Consider the following 23,375-nt stretch of genomic DNA (forward strand, 5'->3'; position numbering starts at 1 on the left):
AGGAATCATATTGGCAGACATTAGGTTCAGTATAAAGAAGAATTGCACTTAAAACACTTTCCTGCAGGAAGTCTCAAAGCAAAACTCCTCATGAAGATTAAAAAGGGGGAAAAAAGCCTTTTGTGGCTCATAACCGATGGGGGGAAAATATGGTTTTTAGGTTCAATGGCACAAAAAGCATTAAGGGACTTTGTTAGCTGTATTACCTTTCTCTTAAGAGAGAACTACTTCTCTAAAGATTTGTCACAACTCTTGCACATTGAACTCTGTTTGAAAGCTTTTCATCAAGAATCAAAATGATCTTCCATTCTTTCTGGCAGTACTCTTTCCTTCCCAAGGCTGTTTTCAAATGCTTCTATTTAGAATTGTTCCTTGCATATGATTAAGAGCGATTTTCTCTCTCCAGCTGAGCCTAATAGCACACGTTTCTGGGAGCTATTGAGAAGTCACTTTTGGGGTGGGATGGGGATTAAAGGCACCCTTTCAATGATATCCTCTCACATGTACAGCACAGTTATCAGCTCCACATTGGCAAGAGGCCTCTGCTCCAGTCTTTGCTTTAGGCATTCATTCCAGAGAATGACTGCTCTCTCTTATTGCCTGTAATTCTAATTATGACACGAGGCCAAAGCTTTCATGATCATTTAGAAATCTGTAAAACCCATCCCCTTTTTTTATTAATTCAAACATAACAACATCAAGTGCCACCAGAATTTAATACAAAACATAAATTTACCTCTTAGCTTTCTAAAAAGGATCCATTACAAATTCTGGAGTTAATCACACAAATTGACACCAGAAAACAGAGAGAGAAAGCATTTGCTGTCACACGAGAGGAGGCATCTGTGTCACCCGCTGATATTTTTATCTCACTTTTCTTGTGTTCATCCTTTGACTGAGTTCTTCTGGTCCCTGCTGAAGAACCACATCTCTTTAGCCTCAGCAATGTCAGCACAGGCTTTTGGTTTTAGATGTCCTGAATTCAGTCCCCGGTATTTTGTTCAAGACAGCAGCTGTCATATGTGCACACAATCGAGCCTGCTTTTCAAGCTGAAATTTCACAATAAAGCTGAGGCAGAAAAGTTTGGTTCAGGAAGCCTCTCCTGACTGTTGGAATGGTACAGCAGGGACAGATGAACCAGTCTCAGCCAGGTTCTAGTTTTTTAGATTACAGAGTTATATTCTGAGAAAAATTAGAAAAAAAAGAAAATTACTCCAGCTGTGCACTGTGCTGTTGCTGAACCGAGTTTCCTTGGTGACATTCATGTTCTGGGATGCTTTCTTTTCCCAGTCAAATAATTCAATTTATCTAATATTCTTTAAATTCTTCTCTTCCTTATCATTGTTTAAGCTTTAATGGACTGGCTTGGAAAGGTCCATAACCACAGAAGATATGTTAAGACTGTTTTTTTAGGGCAAAGATAACTTTTTGCTTGGCACTTTTTCTTTCCTTATTTTTAATAAAATCAGGGAATAGTTTGCTAAACAGGCCAAATCCCTGTGAGTATTAATACTATGTGAATAATCAAAGAGCAAACACCAAGACACTTTAGACTACATAGGAATGGTCTTTTACAGCTCTCAAATAAAACAAGTGGTTTACAATTCCTCTCCAGTGATCTCATGTAGGGCAGATATATTCACCTCCAACATGGTGAGGTCAAACATTTCATGCTTGGCACCCACCTAGGGGGTCAGAAAGGTGTCCTTGAGCAGAAACTTGGGAATCCTTCCAGGATATAGTGACACTAATTAAATTAAGCATTTGATAAACTGCACCATTTAGAGGAAAAAGCTCCTGGGTATTGGAAAAAAAAAAAAAAAAAAAAAGTAGAAATTCTGAGATTGACCTCAAAGTTTGTAATTTAGGTTTGTAATCTGGGTGTTTTGTATGTCTCATAGGTGGGAACTCCCACTGAGAGCAGGCCCGTGGCAGCCTAAATCCAGCAGCCCTCCTAAACCTCCCTTCAAATCCATCCAGTAACTTTTGGAGGCCAGTTTTAAACCAACAGTGTTTATATAAACAGTGGCCCTTAAGGTACATCCTATTGTGAAACACAGAACAACTGGGAACCCTTCTGTGACCCTCAGGCCTCACAACACAAACTGTCAATATCCATCTGGCCTGTCCCTTGTCCCTCCAAAACAGAGCAAAGCCTGTTCCACACTGCTGTGTGCAATTGCCCAAATTGTGCCTCCATGCTGCTCGAGGTGCTAAATGGGATGTGCTGGATAACCAAACCAAAGCAGGACATCCAACTGAGCTCTCTCAATGCCAGTATTTCATTACCTCACACAGACACAGCTGAACTCTCCCATTCTGCACCTTTTTTACTTATCCAGGAATTTTAAGTGTCCTTCACCTGTTACTTTTAAAATGGCTACTTGCCTTTTGGTCTGTATACAAACCCCCTTCCTCACTGTATGATTTCAAAGAAATTTGTTTAGTAAATCACATTATTGAAAAATAGCTAGCATGGCATGTGATGCTACACAGCTTCAGGCAGGTCTGTCAAACACCATCTGCTCTGTGCTGAAAATATAAGTTTATTAAAGTTTATTTATTTAAGTCCTTAAATACTCTTATTTTATTGTTGCTCAGTGATAAATTTTTGGCCTTCATTCCTAGAAGGGATAGAAAGGAATTTATTCGTTTCCTGAAAAAATGAAAAAGCTTGGTATTGAGCTGTTTGCCATTTCTCTGTTAATCTTTCTCTGCAAAGGGAAGAAAGATACTTTGGGATGAAAAGGAAGTAAAAATTGCTGCTGGCATTGGGTTAAAAGGAGAAGGAGGAGAAATGCACAGAATTCCTTGAATGCCAAAATCTCCATATTCAAGTTCCTATGGACAGAATTATATCTATTCATGGTGTAATGAGGAGAACTTTACAACAGGAGAATATATTAATCAAGTCCCTGATTTCTTGTGACCATTAACAGCATTTGCATACTGCTTGTACTCGAGATATTTTCAAATTATTTTCTCAGTCTGGGTTGCTTCCATTCTTATTCCCTCAGAGCTTTTCCCTGCCCATTTGATTTATTCTCATTTCATGATGAGCCAATTCCCACAGGCTCTGACCAGGGGCTGTGCTGGCTGCAGAATCCCCCAGCTCAGGAGAGGGTCTTCCAACAGCATTTCCACCCCAAAGGTTGCAGTTCCCTCCCAGGTCACTCAACATCAGACCCAGATCCCTGAAAATAAAATTCAAGTGTTTTTAAGCCTGATTTGCCACCTGACATGAGAAATTGTGTAGTTTCTGAACATATCCATGTCTGGAAATTGGAAGAAATCAAGGTACTGACTGTTCTATTAATGCAGAAAATGTCTCAACCGGTGTCATCAGTATTACCTGAACAGTAAGGACAGAACATAGTTATTTATTTATATTAAGCAAAGTCTGAAATTCCTTACAGGTAAAACTTCATGGTATTAAGGTTAGAACTTATTTATACAGGGAATTTCAACTTCATTTGGTTAGGAAATGAAATAAAATAAGAAGAAAAAGCACTTGATGGTGAGAAATTTCAGCATCTGCTGAATGCTAGAAAGATCTCTTCTAAGATATAGCACTGGTTTTCCTTTTTACAGGGACCTTTTCCTCTCCTTCCTTTTTTCATTTTTACAGTTTAAACTGTTAGAGTAAAAAATTAAACTCCCAAAATATGTATCACAACTATTAAGGACATTTACATCCCACAATTTGCTCATTAGAGAACTCTTTTGATCAGCATGAGGTACTTAACAGGACATTTTTCTAACCCTAGAGAATATCACAGAACCAAGACAAGGACAGTCAGACCAATCAGCCCAGAGATTTGGTGCATTTTAGATGAGATATGGTCAACCTTGTAAGAAGATGCTGCAGACTGGAACTGTGTTGCTGGTTTTTAATAATTCCACATACCACTAATGAGGAAATCACAGAGCTCAAATTTCAGCACACGAAACAGATGAAATTACTACTACCAAAATTATTATTATAAAGACAGATGTTATTGTAATGAATATCCTTGCACTGAAAAGTTAGGGTCACTTAGAGATGTATGAGAAACAAAGCCAATACTTGAACACATTATAAAAAAATGCCAGATGGACAAGGCTGACAATGGTAACTTATAAAAGAAGGGAATGCCAAGAAATGCCAAAAGAAGGAGTGCCAAGAAATACACAAGAAGTGGGGAAACTGCAGGCCTACAAAATAATGTCACAGACAAAACCCCAATCACAACTAAAGGACTGTTAGAGAACACTATTTTCCTTCAGTTTTTCATTTAGAAGCTTAGGGTTTCAATTCAACAGTAACAATATAAATAACAATCAGTAATCTACGTAAGATGGAACCACCATTTTCAGACATTCCTCTTTTTTCTCTGCTGCTTCAGATGTAAGCCAAAATATCTGGGAGAGCTCAGTCTCCTAAAATATCAAGTGTTGCATGTCCAAGACACCCTCACTACTGTTTCAGGTAATTTAGCCTCCAGGAGACAGCTGGAAAGATTATCTATTGATCCAAAAGCTATCAAACACTGATCTATTTTTATATTTTCATCATCCCCTAGGTAGAGGGCTCCATTATTTACAGGTTATTCAGAACTTCAATATCACAATGTGTTATTAAGGCGTAAATTGCAGCTCAAAAATATATCTGTCCTAATATTTTATTTTAAATGTTGAACATCACTCCTTTAAAACTATGCCAATGTTCAACAGCCCTTTTAAAAGTGATGAAGAGAAGCTTAGTACTAAAAGGAAAAACACTTTGAACAGGCATAGGCTGCATCTGTGCTTTTAAGCAGAAATCTAGTTTTAAACGTACCAATACATAGTCCCCTTCTGACAGAAGACAATTCATTTTGGGTCAGGAAAAAGCTAAACAATATATTCCAGGGGAAGTAGAGACTACATTTCACTGGAAGTTGAAAATTCTAGCAATTTTCTAGGTAGATGGGTTGGGAAAACAAGTTTTACAAAATTTGTTTGGCTCCTCTAGAGATGAGCTGAAGATGAACTCTTAAAATAATAAGTTTAAGGAAAGATTGATTGTTAAGAAGTCTCTTGGGAGTGTGGTATGAACATGAATTACTGTTGTGCTCAGTTAAGTGATTTTATTGTATTTTTACTGGTATAAATTATTTTGGTTTTAGAATTTATTTTAAGGAACTGCATTGGAGGTTTAGCAGTCACCCATCTTCCAGCTTCACATTTGCTATACAAACCCCTCCTATGGAACTAAAATTTGTATGTTTCCATATCCTCTTAATAATTCATTTATTTCATCAGGAAAAAAAAAAAAGAAAAAGATAATTTTGCACAAAAAGGAGGCAAAAAGGTTGCATAGTAAGGTCTTTAGAGCTTTGCTTATGTGGTTGCAAAGGAGAAAGGCTGAGTCACCACAGAGAAAGGAAAAGACAGAAATCATGGAATCACAGCATGGATTGGGTGGGAAGGGACCTTGAAATCCACCTCATTCCACCCCCTGCCATGGGCAGGGACACCTTCCACTGTCCCAGGTGGCTCCAAGCCCCATCCAGCCTGGCCTTGGACAATTCCAGGGATCCAGGGGCAGCCACAGCTTCTCTGGGCACCCTGTGCCAGGGCCTGCCCACCCTCTCAGGGAGAAACTTCATGCTAATATCTGATCTAAAGCTGCTCTCTGTCAGTGTGAGGCCGTTCCCCCTTGTCCTGTCCCTCTATCACTTGTAAATATTCTCTCTCCCTGTTTCCTGCAGGCTCCCTTCAGGCACTGGGAGGCCACAATGAGTTCACCCCAAAGCTTTCTCTTCTCCAGGCTGAACAATCCCAATTCTCTTGGCCTTTCCTCCCAGCAGAGCTGCTCCATCCCTCTGCTCATCCTGGTGCCTCCTCTGGACTCTCTCCTGCTCTGGTCCCAGGGCTGGGAAGGAGCTGGATCTGCAGGTGGGGTCTCACCCAAGGGGGGCAGAGGGGCAGAATCCCCCCTCTCCTGTGCCCACCCTGCTGTGGATGCAGGGAAATCCTGTCTTGGTCAGGATGTGGCTGCTTTGCAACAAAACACTGAATTACAGCCCCTTCCCTTCCCAGAAATGCTCGCTCACTAAATAATCTGCTCATAAATGTATGACACAGGCAATAAGTTCTCCTTAAATAAAAGAATTGCTCTCAGCAGTGTTTAATTACCTTGTGACCAGTGAGTCTATCTGGTTCCAGGGTAGCATGAATAATTACAACTATGGAGAAAGCTGGGGAAGCCACGTCCTTCCAATCTCAGACAGTAAATAAAGTCAATAAAATGAAAATGAACCATTAGCTGGACACAGTTTCAGTACCTGAGGTGTGCAAATCTTATCCTTGGCCTGCATCCAAGCAAGTTTTATCTAGGTCTGTACATAATTAAAACTAAGTATGTAATAAAATAAAGAAATAATAAAAACTGTACCCATTAATGGTTGAAGAAGATTCTCCTGTTATATTTTATGTATGTTTTTTTTATATAGGCCATATCATGACAATATCTGAATGTTTTCAAGTGGTGAATTGGTGAATGAAGTTGGCATATCAGCCATGTGCAGCTTCTTCTTTAAACCTCTTCTAAGCAGGAAAACTTGTGTATAGAGGAATATTTTACTTTGGTTTGTGTCATTATTTTTCTTGTTTTCCATAATTCACTTTTATAGCAATTACCATTTGGCAATAACCAAAGATTTCCAGAAATCACTGGCAGCAGTTGGATTTGAAACATCAGTTAGGATTAGGGCTTGATCATACTGGTTCCCAGGTGGCAGCTGCTATTGATTGATATTTACCCATAATCACATACTGGCATCTAAGCTTCCAAAAAAAAAATATAAAAAAAAAAAAAAAAAAAAAAAAAAACCAAAAAAAAAACTGGCTGAAGAATTTACATTTAAAATATTAGAGGCTGCATAAAGAACTTTTTCACTCTTGAGAATGAAGGCAGCAGCATTTTGGGTTTGGTGATCTTTATGTTTTTTTCATTTGTAGAGGATACAGTGAATAGTTCTGTATTCATGTGTATTTTTGAACAAGGGTTTCCAAGACCACTGTGGTGAGGATGTATTCCTGCTTTTCTAGCTACTAGCCAAGACTGGATTTTACAGCATTCTGAGGCACTGAAAATTCAGAAAAGGCATCTGGTGTGGCCTTCCTAAGCAACAAAGCTTGTGTAACTTCCAAATCTCATTGATTTTTATTGCATGAAATACACAGTGTTTAAAGGATTTTTTTTGACAGGGGGTGAAAGACATGCAGCAATAAGAAATCCTTCCCCCTGGCAAGAATATCCTGCCATCATTTAAGAGGTGTGTCATTTAATTAAATTCAGATTATAATGTAGCACACTCTGCTGTTCCAGAAAGCAGTGATAGTGTGCAGGGTAGGGCCATCCCATTTAATTTTCCCATTCTGAAATACTGAATCAAATCTAGTTATTTTAGCTCCTTCTATACTCAATATATAGTGACAGGCATTTTTAGAGCACCCATCTGTCTTGCATATTTATTTTAATACAGAGTACTTATCATCACAGGGGATTGCTTCTCTCCATTGACAGTGGAGGGGAACTTGAAGTACTTGATGATTAATTCTTAAAAGAATACTGAGTTACTTGAGATAAACTGCCTATTTAATAGCTGCAATGAGGATCCAGCCCTCCTCAGGATCAGGCTGGAGGTTGTATCTTGGACAAATGTATGATTTGCATGATTTTCTTCCAGAGAATTTAAAAATACAGCATTATAAGGGCATGGTTTTTTACAAGCTTCTGCACAAGACATTCCTGTCCTCCCAGGATGGGATATTTTGAGGCCCTGAAAAAAACGCACCTTCTTCCCACTGTCTGAAAGAAACACACTTCATAATTTAGATTCACCATTGAATTTTAACTCTTTCAGGTCCTTTCCAAGCTGCCAGCCTGTCACAAGTGGGGTCCCTCAGGGATCAATATGGGGCTCAACATTGTTAAATATTTTCAAATAGGGAAAAGAGAAGTGGGTAGGCTGAAGAGGTCCAGAAAGGAGCCAGGGGGATGACCCCAGCACTGGGAATGCCATGTGAGGAAAGGCTGAGGGAACTGGGTCACAGAAACACCACAACTTAATGAGAAAATCCAAAAAACCCCTCCAGTTATATCTGTATTTCTCAAATCAGATCATAGACATACAACAACATCACCCTAGTTTGGAACTGCAGTTTGCTGATAACGGGGGGAAACAAGGGGAGGCAGCTGGAGGAGCCAAGGCTAAAAACCTGAGAGAGGTTTTCAGAGACATCCTGGAGAAATCTCCGGCAGCGTGTGTGCAGTGTGATCTGTGAGTGCAGGGGAGAGGGGTGTTAGCATGCAGCTCTACTTCTCATCCTCCTTTCTGTCCTTCTGTCCTTGGGAGCTGGTGTCTGTGAAGCTTCCCCTCATTCCTTCCTGTTTGATGGCTGCTTTTATAACAATATGTATTAGAATTTTAATCTGGAGGAATATTTCTTGTTGTTAATGAGCATCTTTTTCCTTTGCAATGCCTACTCAGAGGACTCAAAGAGGAAAACATCAGGGTTTTCACAGAAGACACTGCACATTTCTATTCAGAAGATGCTGGTACAGAAAATTGATGCTGTTACGCTTAAATGCTTACGAAAAATAGAATTTTTGAGGAAAGAAATGTGAATGATGTAAACTGTTATAAAAACATCAGCCTCACTGAAGCCACACTAATTTACACCAGCTGAGAATCTCCCTACTCATCATTTAAAGAAAATCTTGCAGATGTTTCCATTTAGAAGGTCAGAAATGTTTACTCCAGAATTCAAAATTATTCTAATTTCTTCACAGCCTTCTACTTGCAAAGGGTCCTCTACAAACTCCTCATTTAACCACCAACTACTTTGCAGCTGTAAATTGCAATCTGCTTTTAAATTGCTCCTGGATGCCTTCTCTTAATCTAAAATGAGAAAAATGAGTTAGTACACAATTTTATTTTTTTTCTATTCAGATATCAAAGCCCTTAGTGAAGGACTATGTAAATAAAAAATGTCAAAATTTACCTACTTTAATACAAGCTTTTGAGAAAAGTGTGTTCTATTATTTTAAGCATAATAATGTTCCTGAGTCGAATATAGTTATTAATAAAGCCTTGTGTCATGCATTCTGTTAAAATTCTGTCCCTGAAAAAGTTGATGCAATACAGGCAACTAAAAAAGAGGAGGGGCAGGGAAGGACAGAATGTCTTACAACATGTAATGAGCAATACTTCATGCATCTAAACTCTGAAATATATTGACTAAACCTTTGTTATGTCCCCGTCACAGATTAGTGGAAACACTTGTCACAGCTCTCAGTGGAGGTGATATCTGGTATTTCTGACAGTTTTATGTTTTATTCACTACACAGCACCTGTAGCTCTTCTCTTCCTGGTTGGTTTTAGATTAAAAGGTGCATCAGGAGTCACAGGAATTAAATGCAAGATTTCCTGAGACATCTCAGCATTCCTTGGAAACATCCTTGCAGTGTTTTCCAGCTCTTTTAGAGGAATAGGAGAACCACATAACACTGCTTGGTTACAAGCAAAGACTTTTTTGTTTGTTTAGGTACTTAAGAGGCTCCATTTGATAACAACATTTGTCTGTAATTCTGGCTTCCACAGCATGGACCTTTATGCATTTTTTTATTTTTTTTTTTTCAGCAAAGAAGCTTTTTAACCAAATAAGCACCTCTGACAAATGAAGAGACCACTGGAGGTTCATGGAAGCATTCACATTTACAGGTGTAAAAGGAACATTTCTCATTAACATATTGAGCTTCCAACTCTGATGTTCTATTTAGGTCCAGAAATACTGTTCATGGCACAAAAACAGAATTCAAACCCCACAGATGTCACCTGTCTGTGCCCTGGAAGCAGAGAACTGTTTGGGCTGCACTTACAGTGCTTTGATTAACAAATATCACTGAAAAATAGGATTTCAATTGGTTGGCTGCATCTGTCACTATGCAATAGACCTCTGGATGAGATATCTATTGACACCTGCATTTCTTTCTTTTTAATTGCATTGTGCTTATATTCCTTGGGTGATCCACGAGGAAACAAGTGATATGTCCAATCAAAAATGTGTTCATCAAGGCAGGCAGCTGAAAGTCAATGTCAGCTCAATATTTCTACTTATAACAGAGGACTAAATACTTTATCCAATTAATTGTTATTTTTTTTTCTCCTTATCTTGCCAGTTTCCTCCAGACCACCCAGGGAGGGGTTTTTTCTCTGTGCATTCCGTTTAATAATCCAACTTCCTCTGAGCACTTAATTACAGTAAGTAATATATACATATAAGTAATATAATACAGCAAGGCAATATTTGACATAGTTTTGGGTGATGTTTCTTGCATCCAGTGAAACCACAGCTGCTTTCCAGTGCTGGACCCTACCTGGCAGCCACACTGCAGCCTCCACACCAACCTGTGCCAGACTTTCTGGGGGCACTGACTGTGTCTGGCAAGAAGGGTTTTCACTCTGACACTCTCCTGTGAAAACCCCACCTTCAAGCAAACAATGAGTGTGAGCTTTAATTGCACGTGTACCATAACTTCAGCTCCTGTTTGGAATGAATGGAGACAGAGCAAAGAAAATAACTCAGTCTTCATCATGGTAATTAACCTTTCACTTTGAGTAAAGGCTTCTTTGTGTCCACATGCTCCTTTGTAGGACAGCACAACCGTGAGGCAATAGGAATGAAATAAAATAAAATTAAAGAAAAAAAAAAAAAAAAAGGAATTTTTAAACTCCAACCAGACTTCTAAAAGAATTCTAGAGCAAAGAACCAGCTCTATTTTCAAACAGCAAAGCTATGGTCTATTCTTGCCACTGCCTCAGATCAATGTGTTAAGTGATATCCATTCAAATTACTTGTCAGTTTAATCAGAGGAAGTGAAACACAATTACAGAGCATTAGTGTAAAAAGCCAGCACAAAATAACAGAATGTCCGTGTGGGATATCTGAAGCAAAAGCCTGTTGAAAATAACTCTGTGACATTTTCATCAACAGTCTTTTTTCAGAAAAAGAAACCCTTTGGAAATGCTATTACAAACTAATTAGGCATAAAATAATGCTTTACTTCTACAGACTGATTAGAGGTCTTATTTCTTCTTGTAGATATCAGAAATATTTTTGGCTTTTGTTTTGTTATTAGAATAAAATTAAATACATTTACTGAAATGATAACTGGTGCATTTACAAAGCCTCTGTGCTCCCTCTCAAGACAGCAGGAGTTTTGCCATTATTTCCACTGAATGATTGGAACATTCATTTTTCATGGACAGTCCAAATTTCCACTGAATAAAAGATTTATTTTTGGAATCCTCAAGCAGATAACTTGGATTAAATGGGTGAAAGGAGAGCAGGGAAGGGTAGGGATGACCGCCTCCTGCTGAAGGCAGGGCTGCAAATTTGGTGGATTCCAAAGGACAAAAAAATGCAAACCTGCCCCAAAATCCCTGTCTGGAGTCCCCAGGAGGGATATGCTGGGGTGGGCACTGTGCCTGCTGCAGTCCCTCTCACTCTCTCACCCCACTCTGCACCACAGCTCAGTTTCACTGGAATTGGTTAAAAGGCACCCAGTCAGAGGTGTAAAGGAAATAAGGATTTGTGAATCCCCATGACAGCAAAGCAGACTGAAGCCCTACGTGATCCTCAACTATTAAAATTAAAATATAGGAGGTAGAATAACTGCTATGTGTGCTAGAATTTTTTTTTTTTTTTTAATTCCCTATCAATGCATGTCTTCAGTATAGAACTGAAAAAAGCTGGAAAAAGCCTTCTCCTTCCAGACATAATTGGATTTTTAAGATCCAGAAGAGATGGGACCTGGACTTTACTCAGCACAGTGAATCTCCTGGAATGAGGTGACTTCACTTTTTTCAAGAGCCACAATGAATAGCCCAGGTCTAGGTGCCCCTGTGGTAAAATCACTTCAAATCATCATCTTGTAATTCTGTGCTCAGAGACTCAGAGGTCTTTAATTGGATTTGGCCCTTTATCTTCTATATTCATGAGGTAATAATTAATTTGACCATCCCTGCCTGGTCCCCAGGGTAATTGAATGAATAGCTCTGCACATCACATAAATGCCTCCAAAAAGAGTTATTACTATGACTGTGCAGTGTGATGAGTTAACTCTGCCCCGTTGGTAATGATGGCATGGAAATTCCTAAGGAAAGTGCCACTGGAGCCCATCTCACAGCAAATGGGAAAAGATGAAAGTATGTGAATATGCAACACGCAAAACCACTGCACAGTTGATACTCTGCCCTTTAAAATAGTGACAATTAAAATTTAATCCTATTTTTCCAAGCTTCCCTGCCACATCTTCGTCTTCTGAAACTACTAAAACCCTGAAAATACCTCAGAAAGGGTTAAAAGGAACTTATTTCTTTTGGTAGATTGCCACAAAGACTTCTTGTAGGAAATGAAGTGGAAAAAATGTTAAGGAATGTTAAATGAAATCACAGCAGACTGAAACCTGTGGTTCCAGTGCAAGACCTGAAATAAATTTGAAACAGATGCTAATTGGCACCACCTTCACTCTGATGTTCATAAATGAAACTGAACGAGATTTCAGAGGTGCCAGAGGAAGACCAGCCATCCAAAGAACATTAAAACAGGCTTGGATTTGGTTTGTCAGCTCCAAAGTTATTTATATCCGTGTAAATCATCTAGATCCTTCTGAAAATTCGTCCAGTGAGACACGTGTACGTTTTTGAAAGTCTGTGGAATTGAAATTCTTTAATTACCCTGGAAATGCCTTCCATTAGCAATCAGTATTGGCTTCGGAGGTGAACTCCAGATCCAGGGCTGTACTGAGTTGTTCTCTGCAGGAGATTTTCCCTGAGGAACGGGTAATGGTTTGTATCAAGACAAACAGGATTGTTTGCAAGTCTCAGTACAAATCATGCGCTGCCACAGACATCTGCAGGTGCTTGGAACCACTTTTAATGACAAATTCTTAATTGCACGTGGTAAAAGTCCTGACTGACCACTACATCTGGTTTGATCCTTTCCCTCCCAAAAAACTTGCTGTTAAAAATCAAACTTGTTTTAAATATTCACGGATATCAACCATTTTAAATAGTATTATTCCAATAATTCAGCAATTTAGCCCTTTTGTAACTTCAGTATCAATTTCTGTATTAATACGAGGCAGCATTCCACACTTCCTATTTATTACTCTATTCTTATGTGCCACAACCTATAATTCCACTGGCATTATATTTGATACAAGAATTGAATAAATGCCTACTATAAAAATGAATTATTTCACTAAAACAAGAACAGTTGAGGAACTTCTGTTCATTCCACTTGGTCGTGATGGGCACCAAGAGGAAAACTGAATCCACAGTCTATGGGAACTTGACTCTACTTCTAATTCCCAGCCCTGGCTTCTAACAGACTACATTTTAGTGAAGTTTTCTTCAGTATGGCAATTAGTGTTAAGGGTGAGTCAATTCCATGATGATCAAACACCTAAAGAAATTAAAAAAAAAAAAAAAAAATAAAATAAAGCTCTGCAGGAGAAGCTCTGCGGCTTTCCACACCGCATGATGCTTTTCACTTCAAAACTACCAAGTAAATTACTGAGAAAAAGTTACTGTGAATAAAATGGGCTGCACTGTGTTAAGTAATTATTTCTAAAGTGTGAAATGGGTAGGAAGTATCTCATCTCAAAGCAGTGCCATGATGCATATTACCTCTCCGGTATAAAGTGAACAGTCTTTTTTTTTTTCCTCTTTTCTTTATCTTGCAGGAGCAATCACAGGAATGAAAACTTTATTTTTCTAATGATTTTGTATGTGGGAGAGAAGTGTAAAGACTCAGCCTGTGAAACTCTGCTGTGCTCCACTGTTTCTACTGTGCTAGGGTTTTGAGGAGAATTTCTAGAGTTTCATGAGCTGTCAGGAAATCACAGAATGGTGAAAGTTGGAAAAGACCTCTAAAATCGAGTCCAACAGTTCACCCAGCCCTGCTGTGTTCACCACTACAAACTCAGTAAATTATGAATGTATCTGGGTGATGTTCCCCATTCAAGGAATGCAGGATAGAGTTTGATCTCCTATGTCAGAAACCAGCATTTCTCTGAGAGTTGAGGGATGCACCTCAGGGAAGATTTGATTTTGGAACAATGCAGGACACTGCTTGCTTTAAGTTTATCTTTCAATCATGTCATGCCACACACCCATTCTGACCCTCAGCCTTGGAACCAGTGCTAAAAGAAGGTCATTTTAACCAAAAAGTTACCTCACAGCATGGGGTAGGAAAATACCCTTCTTGCTTTAGAGAGAAGAGAGGGGATCTTTGCCATTAATTAATTCCTAGATGAATAACAACAGGCTGCAAAAAGAAAAGGCTGGTTTTGTCTTTTTAACAATTATTATTATTAATTGCAAGGATTGAGGAGAAGAAAGGGAAAAACCACCAAGAATCAAAGAGGAGCTTTCCTCAAGACAAAAGGTGACACAAATTGGTCGTAATGACCTGGCTAAATACTGCTGTCTATTGAAAAGATTAATACACAGACATTAAAATATTTATGCAGAATTCATGTGAAATTCAGTCCCAGATTAACATCAAGAGATAGCAGAGATTAAATAAGAGAATCCTACTTCAGGTTTAATAGCTGACAAGCATGATTCTTTTTCCTTAATAATCTGTTTCAACACATGCAATACAAGCTTTTACTTTATTTTGTTCATACACATAAAAGATTCATTGCAAAAAGCTCAGAAAGGGTTATTTCCTGAGACTAAATATCACATGGATATCCAAATTATACTTTGCAGGGCTGTGACTTCTGAACACTCAGAGCCATTCAGTGACCGCCTAAGACAAAGAGCAAAAGTGCATCTACAGAGTGTAAACTCATTTTGGCATCTGTCCTGGAACTATCTTTGAGGTTTGACCTTCAGAGGAACTTCACAGAACACAGATGGGTTGACTAGGGCTGGCCACAGGAAAGTGTTTAACAAGTCAGTGTTGCAAAGCAGTTGGAAATGATGCAGAACAGGACTCTAAATAGATCAAGTGAGCTCTGCTGAGATATCTGTGTGTACATAGCTTGTTCTCTGGCATCAGGAGGGGAATGGATAGAACACTCTAGTTTTAATAGAGTTTGGGAATTGTATGTTATTATTTTAATTTTTTTAATACATTGTTATTTAATTAGTTCGATAATTAAATTTTATAACTAAATCTTTTTAAAGTCTGAAATAATTTTATAAATGTGCATACTTCCAAACACAGTAATTCTTAGGTGGGGTTAACCCGTATTTAGAGGTAAAATGCCAAGTGATTTTGGAAGCTTCCCTGTGATGTTATGAAGTGACACAAAGTCACCAATGCTACATCAGGAAAAGCCACTTTGTCACATTCCCTGGTGGCTGCATTCCTGCTGGGCATGGACAGTGAGAGGACAACCTCAAATCCAACCACAATCTATTTAAACAATCTCAGACAAGGTACTGATAAATGTCTCTGTTTAATCTCACACGTTCATGCAAAACAAAAGGAATGAGTTTACAAAGTTAACATTTCATTAGCTTCCTTTTAGACAGAGATCTATTTCTTTAAAACAATAATTGCCTGAAGTGCACAACTGTGTGTATGCATTTGCAAATATTTTAAACTCAAAAATGAAATTTCTTTTCTTAGATGACTTACTAAATCAAGAGAAGAGTGCCCATCAATCATTTAATATAGCTAAAGAGTAGAAATTCTGATAAAGAGTAATTTTTTTTTAAAAAATGAGGTCAGTAGAATGATTGCCTATGCCAGCATTCACATTGACTGATGAACTTCAGAGTAGTTTATTACAACAAATAGCATCTCCTAGTGAAATTCTCTCCTTCTAATAGCATTCTGCTCTACAAAAAAGTATTTTTGACATCAGAAACAAATTGCAACAACGTGCAGAAGAATGAGTTGTTGCCTCTGAAAGCTATTTCCAAAATACCACATTACTTCAAATTTGATCAAGACAAAAAGAAAGCTGACACATATTTACGCATTTGTGTGTACGTAATTCAAATACACCATGTTTTACCATCAAACCATCAAAATAAATCAAAATATCCATGTTTTCTTGACTGGCATCATTAATATTTTCAGTGCTAAGAAGGATAGTGCCCAATATTATGAACTGTGTTAAATATCTTAATTCAACTGCCATTTTTTTCTTTAATGTCCTGCCCTCCTCAGCTGGGCAGGAGAAGGTCAAGACAGGGACAGGGATGGATCCCTCACCAGGTACTGTCATGGGCAAAAGAGACTCAGCTGGGAGAAACTAGTTTAATTTATTACCAAGCAAATCAAAGTAGGACAATCAGAAATAAAATCAAATCTCAAAACACCTTCCCCACACCCAGAGAAATTACTTAGAACAGCAAAAACTGATGTGGAAAAATATCTTCTTCCAAATACAGAATATCACAAAAACTTTTAGCTCCATATCCTCCATGACTTACAGCTTAAATCGATTTTTGGATTATATTGACTTAACTGGTTTTGGTATCACTGCTGATATTTTTTTCTTATAAGAAAAGACAAGCATTATTAGAATTGGTTATTTCTGTAAACCTTGAATCCAGTGAGTTAAATGTGACCATGATTCTCCCCTTCTGTAATAAATCCTAATAACCCAATGGATTTATAACAGCCTATTATACAGCACATTCATGAATATAGACCAATTTTCAGTTTCCTGGACTAGAAATCATGATCACATCTAATCTCCTGTGCCTGACAATAAGTTTATGATGTTTAGTGGAAAAGCTCACTGACTTCAGAGGTCACTGAAAGAGATCACAAACTTATTTTACACAGCACAGCTTTTAGTAAAAAAAAAAAAACAAAAACCCCAACAACAACAATAAAAATCAGCAGAAGGAATATAAGACAAATGCTCCTATTTCTTTTTGAGTTGCTCTATACTACATGGATTTTATGGGCCTTTTATTATGGAGACATTATGCCAAAATAAATAGATAAACTCAGATATTTTTTATCTTTTTTTTTTTTTTTTTTTTTTTTGGTTCTTTTCTGGAGTATTTTGGGAATTTCAAAGGTCACATTTTGAGGTTGGATGCCCAATCTCTGGGCAGTCCCCATTCAAGGTCAGGCTGGTCAGAGCTGTGATCTAGCGAAAGATTTCCTGACTGACAGCAGAGGGGTTGGACCAAATGATCTTTAAAGGTCCATTCTATGATTCATCTGGATTCTGAAGTGTATTTTTGATTCAGTGTGGTTTTTTTTTCCCTTAATAGAGTAATTGAAACTACTCAAAACCTTCCCTTGGTATTACCAAAATGAGAATTAATTCCCCAGTCTAAGAAATAGAATTTGTATTTCTGGAAATGTCCCAGATTTTCTCTCTGCATTCTCCCACTCTTTGGAGTATCTTTTGAGATCCTGGTTGAGCTCTGCTGGAAAAAGATGCACAACCGTGGTTGTATCAGCTGGGGAGTTCAGTGAATTGGAATGAGAATTTGGGCTCAGATTTGATCTCTCACCACCAAACAAAAGGCACCACTCCACCTAAACTGTAAATAAAAAATGCAACTTTGTGATTTCCTGCACTGATACACACAGTAAAAGCTATTAATTTTTAATGTAGTGCCTTGTATTTAATTGAGCACTGTAAAAACAGCATTTAAATACAATAATCTTTTTTAAAAGACTGCATAGGAAACAAACAGACCTGTTTACTGCTTCAGAAACAGAGGGAGAAAAACTCTGTTTTGTAAATATGGTCTGCAAATATTTATTTTTAAAACCCAATAACCTAAACATTCTTTTACCCAAGTCTTTATTTAAATGTCAATTACTATAGCATCAGAGAGCATTCATACAGCTAAATGATGCTTCATCCATCTATCAATAGCATCAACCATGCTATCAACTGCATTGATAAATGATCTATGACCACTACAGACTATCTACAAAAGATTTTTCATTTGATCCATTTGCAGGACTTGCATTGAACTAGCAAACCAGTGGAAGGCGAATAAACCCCTCTAGTGATTCCTAGAATGCACATTATAAATGTAGTAGGGCAATTTTAACAAATTTGGAGATTTACTCTCTTTTCAAAATCCCTCTTTGAGAGCCCTTGTGGGATGATTCCCCCCTTTACATCCCTTCCAGGTGGCATTAGCCCACTGTATTGAACTTAATAAAGATAAAATCCAGAGATACAATAATAGCACTCTGAAGAGTTTGAAACAGACACATAAACCCAAAAGAATGCTGCTTAAAATATTCTTTTAAAAAGGCACTTTTTATTTTTTAGTTTTCTCTTTTTTTATGTCTTAAGATACTGTGTTTCAAATATCTCCATGCATGCCCATCAGTTACAAGTTTCCTTTATTAAAACAAAATTCAGAACGTTTTACGTGAAACAATGATACGGGAACCTAGAACTAAAATATTTGGAGAGATGGAAACAGAAGAGTTAGCTACAGCAACCACAAAACATAAATAATATTTTCCATCCTCCTACTTCATCATCCAAGCCCTTCCCCGTTCTGGGGCAGTTGCCACCTACTCCCTCTGTATCACTTCAGCGAAGGCTGCAAACGCCGCCCAGCATTTATTTGATGTTACACAAACACATGCAAATCCTTATGCATATGTATAAGCACGGAGACACGCCTCCAGAATGGAACCCAACTCCCTCCATCAAGGTCGGTGTCCTCAAACTCAGCTCCCAAGCCAAGGAGTCCGATTGGAATGGGCATTGAGGTGAGTGGGAAAGGGCAGATCTGGAATAATATTCTCACAGAGGCTCCTTTCAGGCTGTAGGGTTCAGTCCTTTGTCTCTCCATTTTCTACATTCTTACCTTTTTTTCTACTTTTCCTTGCCCACAGGTTCAAGGGTTGCTCCTCTAAGTGGCAGCTCTAATGCTCATTGCTGAATTGCTGTCTATTTAAACAATCTCAAATTGATTGCCTAGCTCGTGGTTTTTTCTTACAACAGAGTCAGATTTCTTTTCATGTTCCTTTCTTTTCCCTCCTTCCATACAGCACTAAATAACCTGGGTTTCCTCTGACAGGCTGTCAATACTCTGCAGAACACCTGGCTGTGCTCTGCATTTGCTCTGCTTCCAGAACAGTGTTTGTGTTCCCTGGGCTGAGATGCACCCATGGCTCAATAAGTTTTCTTTGCCTCCCTCTTCATCCAAGTCATCTTTGCTCACCCATGAAATAATTTCTGGAATTGAGGGACCTGAAGAGCCTGTGAGGCTCCCATGGAGACACCTCCTGGTGTGTTAAGCTTTAAATGCAGCCCCTCAAAATATCCCACTTAAATGCTCTCCTCTGCCTCGTGCTTTCCATTTCTTCAGTGCTGCCCCAAATTCTTGGACCAATTGAATTTTCAGCCTTCACTCTCTCCTGCCATACAGGATCAACACAAAGGTTTATTTTGAACAGTGGGATTGAATGTTGTGCTCTCACGGAGACACATGAATATCAAATCTGGAAAAGATTAAAAAAAAAAAAAAAACAAGCCTAGGATAGGAAAATACTAAAAATTTGAAATTCTGTATATTACCTTTTTTAATCAGTGATTTAGCGCAGTGATAAGTACAACAGCTAATTGTACTTGTGCAAACTCAATAAAAGGAATTTAAACACAAAATGTTGCAAACTAAATGAAATAATAGCATCAGTCATCTCTGAAATCATTATTGCATTTGAGAAACATAATAAAATTCAAGTGCATGAGACTTTCCTGGAAATTTCCCACACACTTTTTGAAGACATCTGTTCAAAGCAGAAATATAGAGTAAATTTCTGGAGAGGGAAGAAAAAAACAACAGAAAAAAAAAAAACTGTATCTTCCTGATTTCCCCTATAGATTACACGATGCAGAGCAATTTCTTTGGGGCATTGTGTGACCTTTTCCGCTTGTCTGAACCTCTCCTGTGCTCTGGGGTGCTCCAAGAGAAGCCCTGAATCAGCTCTGTCAAGCTTTTCATGAGGAAGAGAAATGGACTTGTAGCCTGGATTTCTGTGTCTACAGACCCATCTTTAACTCATTCATCCTGCTGAAATCGAGTGCTGGTGATAAAGGGACACCCCCACACCCACAGGAACCTTTTACAAATGAACTGTGAACAAATTTCCTGTCTGTGCTGGTATCAGGATACCACAGTGCACTGATCAAAACCCCATTAACCACTGCCACACTTACAAACACAGGCAAGAATTTAATTTAAATGCCATTTTAAATTTCCACTATTAGACTTTGTCACTGTTACTACCCTAATTTTTTTTCCCCCTTGCTCCAAGGCTACTGAGCATCTTTATGTTCACAGATTTTAATTTTAATTGCACACTCAACTATCCTAAATTATTAGGCAATGTACCAAGGTAGCAGGAAATTTGCATTATAGTGTTTTCTCCATATGCTAAGCAGGTTAAACTATATCACCCATATGTTAAATTCCTCTCTGCTGTGAGTAAAACCAATGAATGTGGTCTTTCTACATCTGTAACAGGCTGCAGAACTATTCAGATCTGCTGACAGCTTCAGCAGACCTTGAGGAACCAGCACCACTTGTACTGGGCACATTTTTCTCCCAATATTTGTAATATTAGATCACTGGGCATATATATTTGTATAGCTTCTGTCTCAAAGCTAACATTTCTACCAGTTCCATCAAATACTTGAAACTTCCTCACAATATCAGTACCTGTAAATTTGTGGGGGTTTCCCCCTGCTTTTTTCCAATATTGTATTTTTTCATATCTGCTTTAAATCCTTCTGAGTCAGTTCTGCCTCTATTTTCTCTCCTCTCTCACTGCTCACCATTTCAACCTCACAAATTCACAGCCAGTACTCTCCTGCCTTTCAAATCCAGCTGTAATTCCTGGATTTCCATTTACAAACCATCCTTTAACCCAGCCCCTCACAATGAGCCAAAGTGCCTTGACCAGCTCAGCTTTTCTGGCCACACAAATATCTGAGATTCACAGGAGAGGAGAAAGGGTTGCAAAAGCTGTCTGTGGTTCCTGCCTTGTAATTGCAAGTCCAGTCAAATCTTGTCCAGTGCCAGCTCTGAGATTCCATTCTGGCCAAATGATCTGGCCTGATTTGGGAACCAAAATATGGGACAAAAAACAGGGAGCTTAAGGAGAAAGGACTGAGGGGGGAACTTGTAACCCACAAGGAAGGAAGCTCATGTCCCAAAACCACATTAATCTGCAGGGTAAAATGGCTCTCTGGGTGGTGGTGGTGCCAAAACCTCCTCCCAGCCAAGCTTTTCCCATGTCTGTGACACAGGTGGATCCAGGCAAACAAAATATTTCTAAAGATTATATGAAAAAGCTTCACTCTTTTATCTCTAATTCATGAGACACACTCTGCATTAATTGTTTCAAGGGATATACAGATCCCAAAGGCATTAGGATTGGGATCTGCCTTTGGGATTTCTTCTGCAAATGCTTCTGCACAGCTGATGCTCAGGGGCAGAAATAAAACCACCACCAGCTTGTCCATTGGCACGTGGCCATCTCCTGCTGCAACCCTCTGAACCAGCAGGATTCTGGTTCACTGCACGAAGGAGTAGCAGCAAGATAAAATGAGAAGATCATAATTAGCAATAGAGACAATAGATTTTACCACCCTGGGAAAAAAAATCCCCTAAGCATTTAATAAGGGACATGAGATTTGAAGCTGCACTGAGGGAAATTTCATATTATACAGAGCATTTATGAACTGTGATTGAGCAGAATACTTCCATAGAGATTTTAAGGCTGTGGTGTCAAAAGGATGGAGCAGAATAGCACTGAATCCACCTGCACAACTTATCTGGTTCTCCCTGGGCTGGGGAGAGGGGCCATGAGAGCCCAGGGGTCATCAGCCCACGTGTGGCAGCAAACCAGGCAGGTTACACCAAACAAAACCTGAGAGACAAATAAAACAATGAGAAATACAAAAGAATAAGCCAGCTCTGGACAAGCTGCTCTTTTTTCTTTATGTTCCTCGTTAAGGTATTACGACCTCATGGGCATGAAAACCAAATCTGTGTGAGGGGGTGAGCTGAGCAGGATGTCTTGTGCAAAAAGCTACAGAAGAAAAGGGTTGGATCCCCACAGTGTCAGTTTATGACTTCTGAAACACAAAAAAAATCTCTTTATCAGCATAGGAATCCTGTGTGGTGTTTGCTCTGTTTTGACTCTGTTTACTTTCTCTATTTATAAAAAAAAATAAGCAGGAATATTTTATGCAGGTGTTTTGAAGATAAATGACACAAAGAAAAAGACTGGAAGTGCAAAAATACTATTGCACTGCAAGCTGCAGATGTACTTTAGATAGCTGGAAGTGCCTAGAGTAGTGGACAGGTGTCAAATAAATTGTAAGAAATATTATAATAGATCATTCCACATAAGCCAAAGTTTCATGGAAATGCATTTTAGATAATAAAAAAAAATCATATCAGCTTGTCATTTATTGTGTGTGTGTGGGGGCTTGTAAATAACCATCCCAGCAAACCAAACCAATCCAAAGCAAACCTCTTTGGGTATATAGGAGAATAACAATATAGAAAAAAAAAATAAAAATAACAGGAGTTTTATTTCAGTTCAGAAAACCAAAGGTGCAAAAGGGTCACCTCATTGAATATATTCTGCATGTGACATGGTCACTGACTAACAGGGATGAAAAACTGAAGTTTAAAGTAGGCAAATAGACCTGCAACTTAATGCACATAATATATTCCAGTCCTTCACTGCAATAGTTAATGCCTTTGAGATCCTCAGGGGCACAGCTGTCCAGCTCCATCAATTTTTACACATAATGCAGGTAATCATTATTTCAAATGTTATACTGAGCTCATAGAGACAGAATATATGAATGTAGTAAGTCTTCTCACAGATGCTCTACAGCTAGAAATGAGGAGATGTATTTATTTAAAATAGTAGAATCTTATTTCATATTAAAATAAAATTTAAGAAAATCCATAATTCAGCACAAAGTGATTTGTGCATTTAAGTGAATGCTTACAATTCTCGAGCTCTGTGGGAAAGGCTGTTACACAATGAAATGGTGGAGAAAGGAGCTGAAGTTGTGTGGGCACCTGTGGGATCAGAGCAGAGATGAAGAAAATCCCTTTTATTGTGAGTTCTTGCAAATTTCCTTATTTAAATAACAGAGTTTATTCATACTCTACAGACTTCCTGGGCAGGCAGAGGAATGAAATATGCATTGCATTTTACCTAAACACTAAACATTACAGGACTCAACTCTAGTAGAGGAAAAAATCTGTTTTGTTCTTCCTGTGTTCTGCTCCTGAGCCTCAGATGGTACCGAGGCAGTCAGGCAAAACCTGAGGAGAAAAGGAAA

General features: G+C 38.5%; 1 protein-coding gene across 2 annotated transcripts in view; it reads right to left on the reverse strand.

Annotated features, from left to right (window-relative positions):
* The window catches only part of CTNNA2 (catenin alpha 2), a 466,335-nt gene that overhangs the window by 116,510 nt on the left and 326,450 nt on the right, over positions 1-23,375 (reverse strand). The gene's annotated exons all lie outside the window — the stretch shown is intronic.

Source organism: Poecile atricapillus, chromosome 4 (genome assembly GCF_030490865.1).
Source record: "Poecile atricapillus isolate bPoeAtr1 chromosome 4, bPoeAtr1.hap1, whole genome shotgun sequence".
In the NCBI taxonomy this organism is placed as follows: Eukaryota; Metazoa; Chordata; class Aves; order Passeriformes; family Paridae; genus Poecile; species Poecile atricapillus.